The 17,985-nt window shown below is 39.1% G+C and overlaps 1 protein-coding gene across 13 annotated transcripts in view; it reads left to right on the top strand.

Annotated features, from left to right (window-relative positions):
• Window positions 1-2,439: 2,439 nt before the first annotated feature.
• Window positions 2,440-17,985, top strand: part of LOC105147129 (uncharacterized) — a 42,275-nt gene continuing 26,729 nt past the window's right edge. For 9 of the 13 annotated variants that reach the window (XM_087403051.1, XM_087403048.1, XM_087403053.1 and 6 more), the window contains exon 1: window positions 2,440-2,629. The gene's annotated coding sequence lies outside the window, so the exon portion shown is untranslated. Of the gene's footprint in view, window positions 2,630-3,411; window positions 4,058-5,904; window positions 6,060-17,985 lie in introns of those variants that run through there. The other 4 variants (XM_087403044.1, XM_087403045.1, XM_087403043.1 and 1 more) reach the window with 4 other exon arrangements.

Below are 17,985 nucleotides of genomic sequence, written 5' to 3'. Positions count from 1 at the left end.
GTCGAAAAAAAATGTTTTAAATCTTACTTTGAGTGTGTATATCCCTACGAAATATTAGCAGCAACGTTGCAGCAATATTATTTTGAAAGATATTGTAATAATATTGTCCGCTAAAATAAAATATTGAAAATGCATTCATATTCCTGCAATATTCAAAGAAATATTGCAGATATATTGCTGCATCATAATGTATATTTTATATTATAAATTTTGACGAATTTTTTTAGTAAATTCCGAATTTAAAAAAAAAACTTAAAGTTTAAATTGTATCTACATTGTATATAAAGAATACTTTTTTAAAAATAAAATATTGTATAAAGATATATAAGATTATCGATGATATATGCGTGAAGTTTTTTATATTTTCCTATTTTATTTTATATTATATTTTTATATTTTACTGAAGGTTTTAATAAAGCGCTAAATATATAAAAGGCCGCTGTTTATCTGCTTGCTCTTATATTCCATTCATTCCAATATTACATTTATTATAAGTCAATTATGATGATTGCGAGATTATTATACCTTGGAACTGTATCATTTGTGAGGGGAAACTAATTTTATACGTAATTTATAGCGTACGAATGACTATAATTTCGGAAATGTTATCATAAATTATCGATTTTCGCCACGAGTGCGACGTCCGCATGTTGCTAATTTATTTTTACTGAAAATATACTTGCCCCGCATGGAAACCAATGTTATTTCTGTCGTTACATTTCCCTCATTACATACGAAAGTTGGAGAATCGCTTGATGAAACGTATGCAAATCGCGTTTAGGAAGCACAGAGAGAACTTCACGAAACATGGTTTTGTTTCCATTATCGCTCAAGATGTCTCCAAAATAAGGAAGAAAATCTAAGCGTCAATTTATGAAAATATGTCATATATACAAACATAAATATTTATTATGTAACATATAGGATTACATCTAGATACATAAATATCCACACGTATGATATAAAATTATATAATAAAATTAAAATGACATCAAATAAAAGTCATTATAGAAAAAATCATAATGATGATACTTTTATTATCATATTTAGAATTCATCATAAAGTCATCATCAAAGTTAAAAATGTGTCGAATTACGTTATGATTTTTTCTAAAATGACTTGTATTTCATCTTATGATTTTGCGTTCTATCTGGGAGAATATAAGAAATACAAATATCTACGAGACAAAGTTTGCCTTGGCAATAATAATAATTGGAGTGTAAGTCGAATGTAAAGGGAGAGTGACAGAAATGTAAACGAAGCTTTTAGGAGGCAAAAATTGAGACAACGAAACGTAAAAGAAACATAAACGCTTCTTTTACGTTTCATTGTCTCAATTTTTGCCTCTTGTAAGCTTCGTTTACCCTTCTGTCAGTCTTCCTTTATATTCGACTTACGCTCTGATTTTTCTTTCCGTTAGACTCTACAGCATATAAAAATATATATAAGCTGTAAGGTATTTGTTCATGTATTTTGTTTTTCTCGCTAGGTAAAGGTTATTAGCCTCGCGAAAAGATATTTTGCATATCACTGCAGCGCAGAAAATATTCTGGGTAATCAATAACGTGTGTATAAAAGTATACGGAAGAAAGCTCGAAAAATAATCTGCGGTTGCTCGCGACTGGCCGTGTGTGGTACAAATGTGATGGCGCGTGTCTTTCACGCCATTCTTTAGATACAGCGATAGAATGATAGAAATTGCGGCGGCTATATTTCGTAAATAATAGCTTACTCTTACATCTATTGATTTATTAAATGATATTCCTCCAGACGACTCCGCAAATCTAAAAAGATAACGAAATGCAAAATACTATAAATAGATACGTCGATAAGAGTTTAACTTTAGATTCGCGTAAACTTTAGATCACGTTACTCCTATCCTGCAATCTACTAAATAGCAGATAAACATCGTTTCGCACCGCGTTAAAGTCCGCTCCTGGCATTTGCCGAGCAATAATGCGCTTTAATGTTGTTTTAAGCTCTTTTTTATTTTCAATACATTTTACATTTACGTCAACTGACACATTTCGATATGACGAAATTCGCACAGCGTGATTTTAAATAGCGCGAGGTCAACAACACGAGACCTCGAAATCATTATTCTTCACTCGATAAGTACCGGTTATTGGCATTTTATATTAAACGCGAATTTTTACACAAAAACTTCTTTGAACAGGCGCAACAGCAAAGAAAAGCCTCGAGTCTTAGTCAGTCATAGTGGTAGTAGTGGGTATATCTCTGAAAAAATTGCGCACGTGGTTTATCCGAGGAAAATTTCTGTCGGCGCCCATGGGGACGGAATCGGGAACGATGTCGAGCACCTCCCTCCTCTCCCAAGAAACGCGATGGCGAGGAAATCCCGGGGTGAGAGGGTGAGAGGAAGTAGTCCGTGGTAGTAGGAGTCGGTGGTGGTTTCGATGATAGGGATAGGGGTGGCGCGCGGATGGGAGCGCCATCTGGCCGTTCAGTGCCCGGCCACCCTCGGTACACCCCGTGTGTGACTCGCGCTCGCGGCTTCCGGATTATCGCGGCTAGTTTAGCGGGGCCCCGAGGATTGGGACAGCAGTAGTGAACCGTGCCTTAAATACAGTGACCAGTGTATGCCTTGAACGCGCGACGCGACAAAAAGGTAATTATCCCTCTGAGTGGTGGTGGTGGTGGCGACGTCGACGGTCGCGAGAGCGGCTGTCTTTCTCACGCGCTCTCTCTCCCTTTCGAACGTGAGAATGTGTGAAGTAATGGGAACCGAGTTGGAAGAACGGAGATGGAGCAATCGGAGTTGTGGCGTAGAGAGAACGTGGAAGCGGAGACGTCGACGTTGTAGATACGATTCCTTCGCAAGGATCCTGGCTTCTCGCGAAGGGGAAGCGATGCCGAGACGACCGAGACGAAGCGCACGCGATTCGACGAATCGATCCATCCGTCCGTCCGTCTGCCGCCCCGATACCACGGCACCACGGCATTCGCGCGACCCCGAGTGCGCGAGTAGTCGAGTACAAGTAGAGAGTCGGATGGGAAACAAACGTCATCGTCTTCGAGCTCCTGCGCGAGGATGTTGCCAAGTCACTCTTTCCCCTCAGGCGTCTCCCCCTCGACCGAACGACCGTGAGGCCGATATCGGCGACGTAATATCGGCGACGACGGGGGCGAAGACGCGCGTTGTGATTCGCCCACACGGGGGGGGGGAGGGGGGGAGGGGAGAACGGAGACTCCTCGAGGTTTGCTTAGACCTACCGAGATAGATAGATAGATAGATAGATGGATAGATAGATAGATAGATAGAGTGAGAGAGAAGGGGAGGGGAAGGGGCGAACGCGATATCGGCCGCTCGGTCACCCGCGGTAGAAACGTGGGCCGTCACCTCCTCGTCGACGCTCGGCCGCGTCCGTCGGGTCTGGCTCCCGCGCGCGATTGATCGTCGGCGGCGCGGCGCGCGTCATCGCCGTCTGTCCATCCGAGTCCCGACTCCCGCTAGTCCCGCTTGCTCGGCTAGTGCCGAGTAGTAGACGCGTGTCCGGACGACGGCGACGACCCTCTATTTCCCAACGCGGTAAGGTTGTGCGTGCGGAGACGGAGGCTCGTGATTTTTCACGCCGATGCGTGCGCCGTGTACGTGTCGCCGGATCCCGCGACGTTGGATGCGTCAAAGGAGAACGAAGACGCGAACGCGGGGAACGGAGTTTGATTGAATATTTACTGGGATTCTCTCCTGCGATCTTCACTGACGTGTCCCTCCTTCCGGAAGAGATCCTAATATTCCTAATACGCCGCGTGAGATCGCGAATAGCCTGATGATGTTTAATATCGCAACTATCCTGTTCCCTCTCTTGTCTCCAGAGGCGTCTCGCTCGTCTACGTTTTTCAAAAAGTAGTCTCTCGTTCAATTCCTTCGACGTGACTGGGATTTGTCATCATCTCCTCCGTCCGATAATTAAGCTCGTAACGTGACTCTGTTTGAACACGCGTCCGCCACAATGCCGAATTTACGCGGGGTTGACAACGAGGCGAATCAGATGGCAGATTATTTGTTTTAGCTTGACAAGAGATAAGAGCAGAGGTAAGCGAATGATTTGCTGATTTGTTACGTATCTGCACCTTGACCTACGCCTAGAGACCCTAGATAGAGTCTGGCTAGAAGTAATTTTATTAAGAATGAAAAAGAAGTGTATACAATAATCTCTTTTTATATATGCTATCTTAATTTAGCCTGTATCTTACTTGTTTTTACTTATTCTTATTAAAGTTTACTTATTAAAGTTGACGAAGTCAAGAGTTGACGAACTAATCAAAGGTTTTTGTCATCTTGGTTTCCTTATAGGGTCTCTAGCTAACCTCGCGTAAGATCGTTACGGAAAAGGAACGCTAGAATTAAGTTAAGAAAAACGCGAATTGCTTGTTTTCCTCGAGAAAATGTAATAGTAAGATATCTCGTTATTTGACTGTCTATCTCCAGCTTCGCGCATTCTCAGTTTAACATGAAGCGTTTCCTTAAGCAAAGTCAACAGGCAAGCAAATTTAGATAGAGAGAGCGAGATACCTGTTTACTTTATTCAAAGGGAGTTAATTCAGGGACCGAGTGAAAAGCTCGCTTCCGTCTCCACGTTGGTTGAATTTTTCTTTTTTTTTTAATTCGATGCGCTACGACTTTCTGCAGATGTTCACGAATGGAAGTAATCCAAACCACCGGTATATCTTTTCTGTTATTCCTTATGCGAGATAAGTATAGTATGCATGCTAGTAGTATATGGAAAAACGTAAGCAGTAAAAACACAAAGAAGTAAACAAATCAACATTTTTTGTTTTGCAGCTGCTTACGTCATTGTCTTACGTTTTTCGACTATGCATCGCTAGCTTTCCTCGCCTTCGGCTTGCTTTCTCACTGGTTACGATGAATATACGTAAAATTGAGGGAGAAACTAGTCGAGCCAAGTTACGCTTACTTTGCTCGCTTCTACCTTTATCGCTTTCTAATCTTCTCTCTTCATTTCCTCGACTCGCCTTCCCCCGTTTCGTGCGAACTCAATGTTACGCTCAATGTATACGCGATATTAATAGAGAAGCGAATTGTAGGCAATGTATTTCAGTCAATTTATCTAATCTCTCGATATTTTTTCGCAGACGCGAGATAGGCGAATCGCTCGCTATCTGACTTGCCTTCCTGCAATTTTATATTCACAATGTTGCATTGAGAAAAAAAAACGTGTACTAAATTTTAATAAACATTTGTTTGAATATGGTACTCAATATTTACTACATTCAAATATATATATATTATTTGGTACAAGAATTAATTTCATTTAACTATCATTCTTTTCTTTAGCAGATATATAGTATTTATTTAGTAAGTAAATGTTAAGTTATAGTACTCTTACTATTCGAACAAATATTTATTAAATTTTAGTATATTGTATTTTTTCTCAGTAAAAATAAAAATCGTCCCGGGATTTCGGATGGAGACCAGCGTGATTGGTCAATTCTTTCCCCACCTGGGGATCTCGGAACGATTTCTAGCATCGATTTCTGGACAATACAAAGTCTTACCACTGGCTTCTTGTATTTCCGTCGTGCAGCACAGTGCCGTACCTCGTCGAGCGTACGCGTATCACCCCTTGGACGCTCGGTGCGAATGCAAATACGTACGCACATGCACACATACGCATACAAGTAAACAGTACGTACGCACGCAAATGCACACATACGCACATACAGCGAGTCGATCGATTTTCCGTTCCCGATTCCGCGGCGTCCGCGGCCGCGGCCGCGGCGTACAACGATCGGCGCGGCGAGCCGAGCTGAGCCGAGCGTAAAGCCGCACGCGCGTACGCATACACACATACGCACGCATACGCACACATACAATATACGGGGGATTCACACGGGTTTTCTATGTCGTTTCTTACGTAGGTCTCAGGTCTCAGGTCGACGAGCGTTCTGCAATAACCCCCGCGATGCGATCGTTCCTAGCTATAGATACTTGAGCGACGACGAATGATACTTGATCGTCCGCCGCGACTTCGCGTCTGCGATCGGAGAGCCGGGAAGAGTATTTGAAGATTTAGGTATGTAGCCATTTTTCACACTGTCTCATTTTGCGATCTCTGTCCCGAAACGATCCGGATCTGTTCGGGAACGATGGGAGGCTCGGTTTAATTAACGGGAGCAGCTGGTTACAGACTTCACACAATTAAGAGTGAATCATTTACACGATAATAAGATTAGGAATATCACTTATTATAATTTTATGATATATTTTTCTTACCGATCTACCAATCTAAATCACGGGGTAGGTATGTTCGATTATTCGTTGTAAAATGGAAAATTCAATTTCAATAATTTGAATTTTTATATTTTTCAGACAATAAATTTTATTCTATTTTTTTTTTTTCGTATCCCAACAAACAAGCTGACGTTATTTATCGTCATTTTGACGTTTAAGTGATGACAAATAACGTCGGCTTTTTTGTTGGGTTATTATACGTATCCCAAACGAAAATGTCTGAATCTAGATTTGATTACAACTGTAAAAAAAGAAAAAAAATAACGTAAAATATCGAGTCGAAATATAAATATTTAGCATTCTCTTGTTGCGTATGTCACGTGCGTGGTTAATTGAACGCGAGCTCGTAAAAAACTGTTGCCGGAGTGGTCCAGATTGCTTCAATCGGGAGAACGCTATAACTTCCCCTTCTTCATCCCTCCACCCCCTCTTTCTTTCCCTCTCTTTCGGACGCATACTGTTCCAAAGTATTCACGACACCACGTATAGTGCATCTGCGCGTAATGCTCTTCGTTGACCGTCCAATCTTGATAAAGACAAGACATCCTCAGGATGTGCAATCAAGTTTGATTAATCCTCTGTGCACAATCTTGTTTAACATAAAGAAGGTGGATCAGAGAGAAAGTAAATGAGGATCTGAAGTTTAATGAAAACAACAGATTTCTGTATTATCGAAAAAACTTTTTCTGCTCATAACCCACTTATGAACATGAGATTCTTTTCGACATTCATGATTATTACTTTCCATACTTTGTGAGTCTTTCAGATTAAAACATATTTGCGGCTCGCAATCTCAAAATTATAGTAATTAGCAAGTAAATTTGGAAGTTCTTGAATTTTTTTATAATATTAAATTTCGTTAGCTTTAGTAACAGCGTAGACCCGCCTCTGATAATTGTTTGATTACTGTGCTGTATTTTCGATTGTTCGACTAGTTTTATATATTAAGATTCAACTTTATATGTATATAAAAATAAAAATATATATATATATGTATGTGTGGAGGGGGGGGGAGAGAGAGAGAGAGAGAGAGAGAGAGAGAGAGAGAGAGAGAGCATTTTTAGAGAATAAAATTCGCAAATGTTGCATTCACCGGAGAATTTCAATCAGAGAACAGAATCCGTCAGTGAGATTAACGAGAATCACTGTCAGAGAACAAAATTCTGACGCGTGATTCAGTTAACAATAGCGATGGGAAAGTCCGATTTTGTTTCAAGGATTCGATTTCATTAAAAACTCTATAATATGTGGAGAATGTAATTTTACAATTGACGTAACGAGGTGTAATGACTATAATCGGTATAATATTACAATGAGACGCGAACGAAATATCGATTCGAAGACATAAAAGAATTTCGGAAACATTCTTTTGTGAATCCGATGTAAAAGAGTAGGTAGGAAGAAAACTCAAGCACGGTTTCACAACCGATCGCCCTGTGATATGTGAAATATTCGATGTACACGATCCATCGGAGTGACTTCCTGTCGATTCCGTTTGGCGTATACCTATTTTTTGTGGCGTGTTGCCGACAGGTGCTCGTAGAATATCAGACGACCTATCGTGAATTTTCGAGCAAATGTACGTCGCTATATCGTAACGATGTCGTTCACCTTTCTCAGACGAGTCGTACGTTTCTAATCTCGTCGATCTTAACGTCCGCACGAAAAAGGGCTCGATCTTAACGACGCTTCTCTGAGAGTGAGTTCTTTTATCTTCACGAGGGCCAATCTGTATTTTAGAATCGAGTGAAACAAATGGTCACCCCGTGAGCTCGCTCCCTGTCGTCCATGTTCTCTCCATCGGGCTCTACCGTCCATGAATTCTTTCCATTAATTCTTTACTTACCAGGTAAAGACCTGTCAGACATAAAATGGCGGTATGTAGGTATTCGTAATGGAAATGTGACAGTCTGCTTCTTTTATTGTATAATAGTCGTTTATCTTATAACAGTTTTGCGAAAGTTGTTGTCTATTGCATTTCTCGAATACTCGAATACCAGTAGAGACGATCTTGCTATCGTTATGTTTAATATAATTTCTTCAATATTTAAAAAAAGATCAATATTTAACAAAATTTAAATCGTTATGTACTACATGTATAGAATATTATGCTATTTTACTCTCTAAATTTTTTAAAATTTGCACTCTTGAATAAGAATTTGAAGCAAAATTATTATACTCTTTTTTTTTGGAGGGAGAAATGAAAAATGAAAAAAATCTTATTCCTATTTTGTGTTGTTGTGTTTGCTAATTTTGGATTGAATCTCACTTCAAAAGGATGAAATCTCACTCCAAAAAAAGGAATGAAAATCTGTCGTTCAAGCCACTCTGCCATTCAAGAATGCAATTTTCATTCTTTTTTAATAGCAGCAGTATTTTAATTCCTTTGAAATGAGATTTCACTGCAAGGAATTTAGAGTTTACGATTATCTTTAATAGTTTCTCATTTGGAAAGTGTGACAGCCTTCATTGTAAAGGCTTTTTGTGTCCGGCAGATGGAAATCCTTATATAGATAAATAAAAAGTTATGCAGAGAGAGAGAGAGAGAGAGAGAGAGAGAGAGAATATAAAAAACACAATTTCGTCCAATCATATTATACATGTACTTGAAACGTATAAATGTGAATGTATTTCTCTGGAACAAGGAGGGAGGGGAGGGCAGGGAGGGGAGGGAAAGGACGAGCTATCGTAAAAATCTAGTTCCAGGTTTGACCCCGACCTGGTTCGAAATAGCGGGGCAAGTATAGCTGGGGACTCTCTGCATCTAGTTTACATCGGTTTTGCATTTCTTCGCGGGGAGAAGGGAGCACATCGTTAGAAGCGTGTCGCACTAAAAAACAGAGAGAAAGGGAGAGATCGGGCTTCACTTTGTACGTTACTGCTAAAAATACGCGACGATGGATAGGACAGGGCCGTTGGGGATGATGCGTTGTAGCAACGCTCGCATCTAAAGCGCGCCACTAAAGCGGATACTGCATGTGCATCGGGCATTGTCAATAACGCTACCAAGATGCGACAGACTAACAATACGTTACGACGTGCACGCGCGTAATAATGGCCGTGAGCTTTCGTTAATCTCAAACTCGCAATATGGAGAGAATATAAAATAAAAGAAATTAATGAGGCACGCGGAAAAAGAAATTTAATATACGGTATCATTTTCGAGTCAGGCTTTTTTTTGCAAAAATTTCTGCGCCTTAAAACAAAAATCTGGAAATGTTGAAAGGTAAAGTTAACGTGAATTTTTTTAAATTGGTTTTTTTTCAGCAGCAGGTATACACATATATATATATATATATATATATATATATATATACACGTTTTGTAAAAACGTACATGAAATTACGATATTTTCTTTTTATATTTATACTTCATGTTATTTAGGACGTTTAAGTTCTCAATATTTGTATTGTGTAATTTATTTAAATTACGGAAACGTTATGACGTATATTATATTTCCCTACCTTACTCAACGCTTGAATCCAGTGTCGTTCCGAGAGCTTAAACGCGGAAATCACAATACCGCGGAAAAATACTCTCGACGGAATTAATCGCGTCGTTAATACCTTACCCTTTGTTTCAACGAGTTTATTTGCATGCTTCCCCGTTCCGCTCGGACATAAATAATCGCCGTCGGCGCGTTTTTTACTATACGTACAGATCATGAGATGCGACCAAAGCAATAGAGAATTATTATACAAAATAAATGTTTAATTTCAGTAAATTTCGATTCTCAATTGAAAATTCTTATTGAGAATTGCACTATAATAAATAGTAAGGATGCACCGGATATTCGAGAAATATCCGGTATCCGATATTTTTGTACTATCTGGTCGGATAGCCGGATATCATTAATATCCGATAATATATCCAGCTGAAATTTTATATTTAAAATTTGCGTCATTAATGCAGAATTTTATTCTTTTCGGCTGAATGAGGAACTTCTTGCACAGTTCATCTTTCGTCTTTTTCTTTTCTTTTCAGTTGGCAGGAAGATAATGAAAATTATTATTATACTCAAAAAGAGAAGATATATATTAGAATTCTGACAGCCATGACCATTGAAAATAATGAATGCTTCATTATCTTTAATTGATAGTCGTAGCTGTTTGAATTCCAATATATCTTCTCTTTTTGAGTCGGGTTTGACCTATCGTCGTGATAACATCGTTTCGTTTTCGCTTTCTGTCGATTCGATTGGCTTTCCGCAATTTTTCATTTTTCCTTTTTCTCTCATATGCCTATGGTGCGTACCATGATTGTACATAGTCATACATAAAGAATAGTTTAACGTCGATTTCGAACGACGATTTTGTTTAGGATAGAGAAGTGCCATGGCAAGGATATTGTCGGTGGTTTGCCATTGCCGAGAGAAGCTACGAGCGTTCGAAAAATTTTTCGGTTCTACCTGGGATCGAAATCCGAGAAATCTCTGGCATAACAGTCTTATGCGTTGCCTGTTATGTCACGTTCGCACTCGGCAAATAATGTGTTATTTATCGCTAAAAAGTGAACGAGGCCCAAGAATTTTAGCTGCACCATTGTATCCGTTTGTTATCCCAAACTGTATTATCTAAATATAAAGAACGGTTGACAGTGAATGGCTAAATGATTAAAATCCTTTAGCTTTTTATTTCTATACTCGAGGTATTTCCGCTTGCCGAAGCGTAAATCCAGAATGAGAATAGGACTATAGGGGGATGTCTTGCCGTCTTCTCCCTGCAATTCGTAGATGTGAATCATCAGCCTGGTATCGACGTTCGATATGGCCGGAGACATATTGACACGTGAGTCTATATATATGTATATAATTGCGGAACGAGATGTCAAAGGGGATGGCAAAATTTTGAGAGCTAGTTAATGATGTATCGTAACGAGGAGAGAATTTTGTTGCGTTTGACAATTGGACGATTGAATTGCGCCAATGCAGAATTTGCAAATGCGCGACATTTGTGTAACTGGATAGAATAGAATTGATTGTAGTGGAATGATTCAATACGTCGTCTTTCCTGTATTCTGATTTAGTGCAAGGTCTTTATCAAAATTTAATTATCTAATTCTAATGCGAAATATTAACTAGAATGTAAATTCCGTTAATGAAGTGAAATACAGCACGCAATTTTAAGAGTAGACTAAATTGACTAAATATTGATATACCTATGGTAAATGTAGAAAATAATTATCGACGTATGTCGGTTGTTAAGACTAATTTATCATATCCGAAGGCTAAGAAACGTCATTTCGAACGGTAAGAAATCCTATCATATTTCTGGACAAAGAGTCTAGTTTCAAATCGTTATATTCTCGTAACGAGGGAGAAACGAAGGAGAAAGAGAGAGAGAGAGAGAGAGAGAGAGAGAGCAATATGAGTTGCAATGAGAGTCGTATCATATCACAGTATGCGCGACAATTAGGTGGCGAGAAGTTCATTTGGTAACGTATATCGGTGTGAGCTCGACCTGAAATCCAGTGCGACATTCGGCTGCTAAAAATAGGGAGCGTTTATCCGTCCATTGAGATTCCGAATCGATCGATCGCGCATCCTGGCGTGTAACATTGACGAGTAACCGACATCTACATCGTTTGAATTTCGTTTTTCCAAAGGGGACCGCCGGTTGTATCGATCTGTTGACCGTCGACGATGGCGGCGAACCGAATGACAAGCGGATAACGTAAGAAGAGGTAATATTAACTCCCACACTGTGCTATACGTTATTACAAGATTATAAGTGGGTGAAGTATATCAGGTTGTCTTTTAAATCCGAAGAGCTCTTTCCACTCGGTTTCCGCTCGACGTTGTTGTTTCAAATGGCAAGATCAATAGACGAGGTAAATTTCTAAATTGAGATATATTCGCTTCTGGGGAAAAAAATTATATTAATATCTTTCCAAAATGACGATGTATTAATCGTAATTTTCAATGATTATCTGTGATTATCGATATAAAAGAAAGATCTCGCATTTTATCCGATTTTTATTTTTAAAATTATACCTGTGTTTCGTTTTCAATTTTAAGAATAATTTGTTCCACTTGTGATTAATGCATGATTTGACGAGCCATTAATCAGATTTATTTTATCAACGTGCTCATTAGACTTCTATCGAATTTATTGTAATGAATGTATTGCTAAAATAGATCTGATTAATGGCACGTCAAATTACATATTGATCATAAGTGGAATGAGTTATTCTCAAAATTCAAAACTAAATATATAGTTAATTTTATACAAATCGGACAAAACGTAAGACTTTTTTTCATACATATGTCACGTCAATATCAGAGTCATCGAAGTGATGAATCATTCTGATAAGATATTCACATCAATTTTATTAATTATTACACATTTTACTCTCTCTCTTTCTCTCTCTCTCTCTCTCTCTCTCTCTCTCTCTCTCTCTATATATATATATATATATATATATATATATATATATAGATTAACAATTGTCACATTTTATTAGATATCTTGATATTTTTTTGCGCTCAGCGATCTTATTTAGAAAATACGATCAGTTATTTTCTCAAATACTTTCTCGCTTCAATAACATAATAGCATCTTTCATCTAAGAGCTATATATAACTTACACGGAAGGATTTTTTTATTGTACCTGGTACATGACGACCTCTCCTCTCCTCCCTCTCTCTCTCTCTCTCTCTCTCTCTCTCTCTCTCTCTCTCTCTCTCTCTCTCTCTATACCTGTAATGGTATACCTATGTATTCGTGTCATATTCAATGTATACAACGTTTCTCAATATATATATAATTTTTAAGGTAAAACAGAGATCTGGCACTTCAGTAGTTTGCATTAAAAATTAAATAGCATTATTAATGAATGAAGCAGGGAAAATATGTGTTCTCAGGAATATTAAACACTTATGAAGTACGTTCTCTATGAAAAATAAAAATGCGCTCCTACAAAGTTGTTTTATTTTTCAAGAGTTTTTAAATATTTCACGACAAAATGGAGTAAATCGAGTAAGAAAAAATGTGTCTTATCTCATATTTTTTAAAAATTAGATTACCGAATATCCTATATATTCATATAGTTTAATAAAAATTAAATACGCAAATAATCCGTCAATATTCTTAATTAATCCGTCAAATTTTCTTCGTATATCTGTTATATATGTAAAATGATTGAAAATTGCATCATTAGAGTGCGGCGTTTCGAATATATTATTTTTCTCTTTTTTGTATCTCCTCTCTCTCTCTCTCTCTCTCTCTCTCTCTTTCTCTCTCCTCCCTTTATTATTATTTACCCCTTTAATTTGTGCCGACCGTTGGTGATATCTCATGGTGAGACGTGCCGCGTATGAAGCATGCCATAACTCGTCGCGATCCGACAATATACGTCGGGCAGGAGCACGATCTTTTAAATTAAAGTCATTAGATCCGTAGCATTATTACTGGAGGCCTGATACTCCACGAGACTTCATAAAATTCCATAAATTGATTCAACGACGCAATTGCAGCGTTGCCACAGGGATGAAAGAGGCCCGTTGCTTGACGGCGCCAATATACGTTTGATGAAATTATACGTATCCCACTAAATTAGGTTCTTAATTAGATTCTATTTAAACAAAAATTTACTTAACGCGTAATTTTTAACACATTAATAACAAATTAGGCTTGATGAGACTTATTGATTTTTCGAATTAATCTTAAAAAGGATTAAAACTATATGATATTTATAATTATAGATGAGCTTTCTCTGAATCAACTTCGCGCGTTGTCACGTTCAATCTGTGACTGAAGGGATATTCGATAATTTCATAATAATTCATCTTTTATTCATATACTACATTTAATGTTTTAGTTCGTTTAGAGATACAGCTGCAGAAAGCCGCCATAGCGAAAAAGAGAAGAGTTCGGCGAAAGGTACAAATAATTGTTAAATCCCACGTGTCAACGATCAGTACTACACGCCATTGAATTAACACCAATAAAATCATCCGAAGTCTACGTTGATTATCGAATTGACTAATTACGATCCTTTTTCTTTTTCTTGCAAACTTTTCCTTTGATGAATCAAAGTTTTCCCCCCCCGAGGAAATTGGGATAACGAGCATAAAATTATGGGCCATTCGCCTCGCGCGATCGTGAAATTGATCCGATTCTTTTATTCTCTTCCTCCTCTTCTTTCTCCTCCTCCTTCTCCTCCTCCTTCCTCTCGAAGACGTCCTCTTTTTAATTGAATCGGATTATGGAAACGCGTCGGGCATTTCAGACGTCGTCGTGGCGAATGTCAATAATCTTAAGTGGCCATGAGAAGCGGGATTATTTGAAATTCATTGGATTTGCTGAAATCTCGAGGTGCTGGTCGCGGCTTTTTACGGGATCGCGAGATACGGAGAACCGAGATAGGTAGATATTGCGTGATAAAAGGTACAGCTAGATGTACGGATGCACCGTACATTTCGCTCTGCTAATAAATTTACTTGTCGACGTTGTACATACGTATTCGGATTTTGTAAAAAGGGAACGATATATTCGGATCGCTATCGCGGAGAATAAAAAGAGTTTAACACGGTATTCTAGTTTTCGCAAAAAGACCGCGACGTGTGTTCGAAATCCTGTTTCTCTAATGGAAAATTTTAGTTTTTCTCAAAAGAGAAATGATATTCAGTTATCCTAAATTTATCCGTGATCCGGCTTTTTTAAAGAAGCAGAATATACATTATCACGTAAAAAAGGAAAAAAATGGGTAAATAGAAATGAATGCGTTTGACAAATTAATTGTGATCGTCAGATAACTGGTATTGATACAGCCTAATTTATTAAGTCAAAAAGTGTCAGTCGTATTCGATTAATTATTGTTTGATACTTGTATAACCATTACTCTTGCCAAGAGCAATAAATTAATGTGTTATCCCATTATACAGCGACATATAAAAAACATGAAAATTTATATTAGAAATCTTGCTCGGTGAATTGATATTTAAATGTTGATTTAAAATTGAATCGCCAATGTGTCTCATTCCAAGAATTAAAATACTTGGGTAATGACGACGACGACGACGACGACGACTAATTTTGCCGAAGCAAATCGATCTCCGAATTTGGCAAAATATCTGCAAGATGAACGGTAGGGTGCATGCACGACAGACAATACAGTCGAGCTTAACGATCGACTTAACGATGCTAGCTTCATAAAAATTTTACATTGTACACTCATACTGATCATAATTCACGATACACGATAAAACCGAAAACAAGGCTAATGTGATTGTCCGTAATTGCAGCGCGTTTCGCAGACAACCGCGGATGGGAGTCCTTCGCGATTGAAGCGATGCTACATAAATTTCAGCACGTTGTATATTGGCTCGAGCCCAAACACTTAAGCGTTTGCATCGTTCCCGTGCGATCCATGTACGTATATATCGTATCGATACACCTAGGAAATTTCAGTATGTTCAGTTTTCGCTCCGTCGACGCATCTTGGAAGTAGCAATACTTTCCATCTTGAAAGTGGCCGATGCTTTTAATAAGCATCAATATTTTAAAATGCCTCGCGCGCGAGTGCGTTTCTATCTATACTGTGACGATATTGGAATCGGATAACAAGCAGCTACAAATTCGCCGATCGAAAAATCGATTTTACAAAATTATCAGCTTAACGAGATTACAAAAGTTGTGATGTCGGATCGTGATCAGAGAATTAATATCTTATCAACAACACCGTAAGTTTCTAATATACCAGGTTATTTATGAGCTCGCTGCTGACGAGTTTTAAATCGAATCGAGGTACAAAATTGCTGTTTATCGATTACGATCGAAAACATCAATTTATAATATATTCTTCGTTATCAAGTCTAATATCAAAACCCCTTGCGGTTCTATGAAACAAGACGTAGTGGCCATCGGGTCGCTACCATCTAAGAGGGTTGGCCTTTCTCCCCGTTCGACAGTAGTCGTTACACAGGGTGGGAACGAACTTCGTCTGTAGCACAAAGTACTCGTGAGTACTCGAGGGAAAACGCAGACGAATTTGTCTATGATAATCGATCGTCAGCGATGGCACGGCGCTTCTCTGCATACGCCATTGTCGCGCGTTTATAAAAAAAGAAAAAGAACCACCAGAGAATTGTTCGAGTCGTTTGAAAAACATTTTTTTCCCTCTGAGAAAGCAGGAAGAAAACGCGGTATGACGACGCGTGTCGAGCGTCGCGGCGCGGCGCGGTGGGATTCAAAATGTGCCGATTGTATCTGTTGGTGCCAGTGACCCCCTATTGATTCCACGCTCAGCGAAGCACAGAGCAGACCCTCTCGTTCCCACTCTCTCGTTTTCTCCTTCCCTACTTTCCCCTACCTTCCTCTTACTCTTTCTCCCTCTCGCTGCCGCGCCGGCAGCTCTCTTTCGCCTCTTTACCACCCTCCCGTTTTCTCGTGTTCGACCACCCTCTGTGCGCCCACCCACCCTGCCCTCTCGCTCTCTTACACGGTTACGCGCGATATACCGTCCGTTCGCAGCAGTGTCCCACGCCAACGAGCCCAACACCGGTTTCACCCTGTAGTAGCTGCCAGCCGACTAACCGACCAACCAGCCTGGGCGAAAATAATTTTAACTCTGTCACGAAGACCCGTGTAAAACCCGCGTCCTACCTACGGCCGTTCGTGTGGCTCACTGTAGGCTGATATCCCGCACGTTGGCTAAGTCGACCGTTTCTCTCAACCCTGACACAATGAAGGCGGGATTATTAACGGAGCTAAGCGTACCACGTTGCTTCGTTGTCCTCTTGAAGCTCGTGGGGTGAGCCAGGAGACTAGCTTGAAAAAGTAACGGAGATCTCTGAAAAGTCCGTAGAAAAATACGCCTTTCCTTTTGAGACTTTCAATCAGACTTCTTGCGTGTCCATTGTTCCATGGAAGCCATTAATTTTCTTTTATCGAGTAGCAGTATTTTGCAGTAACCTTCGAAGTAAATAATTGGCTTAAAGTATATTCTTTGACCGGATGCTTTCTTTCACGATTTATCATTTAATTATTAGATATCTTGGCCGTCAAACTAGCTTAACACTCTGTTAAAGTCTGCTTGACATTAATGAAAATTAAACGTCTGTTATATATACTTTTATACTTTTGAAATATATGTCTAGTTAGAGTTTCGATATCAGGTTTAGTTACATTAAACTTTTCGGACCGTATAAGAACCACGCGCAGTTCAAAAAAGGTTCGATCAATCATAATTTTAACCATTTTTTTTTTTCTAAATAGGGTATCCTTAGATTTATATGTGGGACTCGCGAGTGATGTATTTCATACTTTTTATCTCAGCCATTTCCATGGAGAATTTCCCATTTTGCTGTTCCGAGCAAACCCCTTTAAGCTCTTTAAGAGCTGCAAGAAATTTGTTTGTGTCCAATAGGAGGCGCCTGTGATAGAGTTCGAAAACAAGAGCGAGTCGATAGTAGCCGCTGTAGTTTCACTGGAAATCGCACGACGAAGAGTTACTGGGACAGCCGGTCTATACATATGCCGTCTATTGTCTCCCCTCCCTAGTCGTTTCTGAACCTGCGTTAAACTGTAGATCGTAGATTAATGGCTGGTAGACTACGTTGAAAATGGTGGAATGAAATCGTTTATAGAGCGTACTCCCATATTTTCAAGAAAACCCGCCGCCGTTTTCGATCTTTATTGCGACAGCCATCGGTCTATAAATTTGTGAGAGTACTCGACCACATAGTTTTACTTTATTAGACTAATACC

Source organism: Acromyrmex echinatior, chromosome 2 (genome assembly GCF_024713525.1).
Source record: "Acromyrmex echinatior isolate Ae372 chromosome 2, ASM2471352v2, whole genome shotgun sequence".
Lineage (NCBI taxonomy): Eukaryota > Metazoa > Arthropoda > Insecta > Hymenoptera > Formicidae > Acromyrmex > Acromyrmex echinatior.
This window is presented reverse-complemented; position numbering and strand designations above follow the sequence as displayed.